Below are 4,057 nucleotides of genomic sequence, written 5' to 3' on the forward strand. Positions count from 1 at the left end.
TCTCCAGAAATAAGTCTCTCACTGTTGCCGCCTGCTACCGACCCCCCTCAGCTCCCAGCTGTGCCCTGGACACCATTTGTGAATTGATCGCCCCCCATCTAGCTTCAGAGTTTGTTCTGTTAGGTGACCTAAACTGGGATATGCTTAACACCCCGGCAGTCCTACAATCTAAGCTAGATGCCCTCAATCTCACTCAAATCATCAAGGAACCCACCAGGTACAACCCTAACTCTGTAAACAAGGGCACCCTCATTGACGTCATCCTGACCAACTGGCCCTCCAAATACACCTCCGCTGTCTTCAACCAGGATCTCAGCGATCACTGCCTCATTGCCTGTATCCGCTACGGAGCCGCAGTCAAACGACCACCCCTCATCACTGTCAAACGCTCCCTAAAACACTTCTGTGAGCAGGCCTTTCTAATTGACCTGGCCCGGGTATCCTGGAAGGACATTGACCTCATCCCGTCAGTTGAGGATGCCTGGTCTTTCTTTAAAAGTAACTTCCTCACCATTTTAGATAAGCATGCTCCGTTCAAAAAATGCAGAACTAAGAACAGATATAGCCCCTGGTTCACTCCAGACCTGACTGCCCTCGACCAGCACAAAAACATCCTGTGGCGGACTGCACTAACATCGAATAGTCCCCGCGATATGCAACTGTTCAGGGAAGTCAGGAACCAATACACACAGTCAGTCAGGAAAGCTAAAGCCAACTTCTTCAGGCAGAAGTTTGCATCCTGTAGCTCCAACTCCAAAAAGTTCTGGGACACTATGAAGTCCATGGAGAACAAGAGCACCTCCTCCCAGCTGCCCACTGCACTGAGGCTAGGTAACACGGTCACCACCGATAAATCCATGATTATCGAAAACTTCAACAAGCATTTCTCAACGGCTGGCCATGCCTTCCGCCTGGCTACTCCAACCTCGGCCAACAGCTCCCCCCCCCCCCCCCCCCCCCCGCAGCTACTCGCCCAAGCCTCTCCAGGTTCTCCTTTACCCAAATCCAGATAGCAGATGTTCTGAAAGAGCTGCAAAACCTGGACCCGTACAAATCAGCTGGGCTTGACAATCTGGACCCTCTATTCCTGAAACTATCCGCCGCCATTGTCGCAACCCCTATTACCAGCCTGTTCAACCTCTCTTTCATATCGTCTGAGATCCCCAAGGATTGGAAAGCTGCCGCAGTCATCCCCCTCTTCAAAGGGGGCGACACCCTGGACCCAAACTGTTACAGACCTATATCCATCCTGCCCTGCCTATCTAAGGTCTTCGAAAGCCAAGTCAACAAACAGGTCACTGACCATCTTGAATCCCACCGTACCTTCTCCGCTGTGCAATCTGGTTTCCGAGCCGGTCACGGGTGTACCTCAGCCACGCTCAAGGTACTAAACGATATCATAACCGCCATCGATAAAAGACAGTACTGTGCAGCCGTCTTCATAGACCTTGCCAAGGCTTTCGACTCTGTCAATCACCGTATTCTTATCGGCAGACTCAGTAGCCTCGGTTTTTCGGATGACTGCCTTGCCTGGTTCACCAATTACTTTGCAGACAGAGTTCAGTGTGTCAAATCGGAGGGCATGCTGTCCGGTCCTCTGGCAGTCTCTATGGGGGTGCCACAGGGTTCAATTCTCGGGCCGACTCTTTTCTCTGTATATATCAATGATGTTTCTCATGCTGCGGGCGATTCCCTGATCCACCTCTACGCAGACGACACCATTCTATATACTTCCGGCCCGTCCTTGGACACTGTGCTATCTAACCTCCAAACGAGCTTCAATGCCATACAGCACTCCTTCCGTGGCCTCCAACTGCTCTTAAACGCTAGTAAAACCAAATGCATGCTGTTCAACCGTTCGCTGCCTGCACCCGCACGCCTGATCAGCATCACCACCCTGGATGGTTCCGACCTTGAATATGTGGACACCTATAAGTACCTAGGTGTCTGGCTAGACTCTAAACTCTCCTTCCAGACCCATATCAAACATCTCCAATCGAAAATCAAATCAAGAGTCGGCTTTCTATTCCGCAACAAAGCCTCCTTCACTCACGCCGCCAAACTTACCCTAGTAAAACTGACTCTCCTACCGATCCTCGACTTCGGCGATGTCATCTACAAAATTGCTTCCAACACTCTACTCAGCAAACTGGATGCAGTTTATCACAGTGCCATCCGTTTTGTCACTAAAGCACCTTATACCACCCACCACTGCGACTTGTATGCTCTAGTCGGCTGGCCCTCGCTACATATTCGTCGCCAGACCCACTGGCTCCAGGTCATCTACAAGTCCATGCTAGGTAAAGCTCCGCCTTATCTCAGTTCACTGGTTACGATGGCAACACCCATCCGTAGCACGCGCTGCAGCAGGTGTATCTCACTGATCATCCCTAAAGCCAACACCTCATTTGGCCGCCTTTCGTTCCAGTTCTCTGCTGCCTGTGACTGGAACGAATTGCAAAAATCGCTGAAGTTGGAGACTTTTATCTCCCTCACCAACTTCAAACATCTGCTATCTGAGCAGCTAACCGATCGCTGCAGCTGTACATAGTCTATTGGTAAATAGCCCACCCATTTTCACCTACCTCATCCCCATACTGTTTTTATTTATTTATTTTTTCTGCTCTTTTGCACACCAATATCTCTACCTGTACATAACCTTCTGATCATTTATCACTCCAGTGTTAATCTGCATAATTGTAATTATTTGCCTACCTTCTCATGCCTTTTTGCATACAATGTATATATAGACTCCCCTTTTTTCTACTGTGTTATTGACTTGTTAATTGTTTACTCCATGTGTAACTCTGTGTTGTCTGTTCACACTGCTATGCCTTATCTTGGCCAGGTCGCAGTTGTAAATGAGAACTTGTTCTCAACTAGCCTACCTGGTTAAATAAAGGTGAAATAAAAATAAAATAAAATTATATTAAAAGGCATCTGGCAGGAGTAAATTCAGCCGCAATCACAAATATATTCTGATAAATATATATTTTAAACAACTGCATTTTCACAAATGTAATATATAATCGCCAAGCCCATTCAAAATAATTAGGGGACTGACTCCGGAAGAATGATGAAGTGGCTAGTCACTTTCATGGCGTATTGGCGTACATATACACACAAACACACTGGACCAACATTGTCCTTCTCGCAAGATAAATATAAATGCTAAGGTTTTTCATGCCAGATTGACATCATTTACGTTGTCATACCAGCCAGATTAATAAGAATAAATTATATGTTCCTTGGAGAACACAGAATGATTAAGCTATTGAGTAACAGAAGATCAGAGACCATTGACAACCATTTTACCAGTAGGTATGATAACTTGTCATCTTTCATGTTCAACAACACACCAATCACATGTGACAACAGGAAACACAGCAGGTCAAAAGCAAGCTTACTGTAAGGCCAGGAAGGTCTTCCACATCACTAGAAACAGAAAGACAGCATTCCTGGGTGGGCTCAAATCACCAACTTTTAAATTAACAGTCTAACGCGCCAACCAATTGCACCACAGAGACTTGTGGTTATACTGACCCTCAGCAGGCCAAAGTCTCATGGAAGCTCAAGCCAAGTCAGGAAGGGTCAGTTCACATCTCCACAATCTGAAAAATGTCATCCCTGGGTGGTGATGATGCACCAACCTTTAGATTGACAGTCAAACACGCTAACTGATTGCACTAGAGAGGCTTGTGTTGGCATTGACCGGGGCAAAATAACAGGAATCTCATTACAGGTCCAGGATGTCACATCCACATCATGGAGCACAACAAACTGACGTCCCTGGGGGGGCTTGAACCACCAACCTTTAAATTAAAAGTCTAACGCGCTAACCAATTGCGCCACTGACGCTTGATCGATGGCCATTTGTGCTCTCATCCAACTGAACATGGAGTTTACGAAACAACAACACTTTGTTCCAATGGTTGTGTTAACGTGCATCAAAAGTGCAGCAACATTTTCAAGGAAGTAGACCTATAGTTTTCTAATGTTTGTTAGCTTTTTGAATGGCCTTAAAAGGGCAAAAATGTAGCGCAATGTTCGTCAGCGC

At 46.7% G+C, this 4,057-nt stretch overlaps 1 non-coding gene across 1 annotated transcript; it reads right to left on the reverse strand.

Annotated features, from left to right (window-relative positions):
• Positions 1-3,784: 3,784 nt before the first annotated feature.
• trnak-uuu lies at positions 3,785-3,856 on the reverse strand. Its single transcript has one exon. It is a non-coding gene; the product is annotated as a tRNA-Lys (tRNA).
• Positions 3,857-4,057: the final 201 nt, after the last annotated feature.

This window comes from Oncorhynchus mykiss, chromosome 21 (genome assembly GCF_013265735.2).
Source record: "Oncorhynchus mykiss isolate Arlee chromosome 21, USDA_OmykA_1.1, whole genome shotgun sequence".
NCBI classification, from domain to species: Eukaryota; Metazoa; Chordata; class Actinopteri; order Salmoniformes; family Salmonidae; genus Oncorhynchus; species Oncorhynchus mykiss.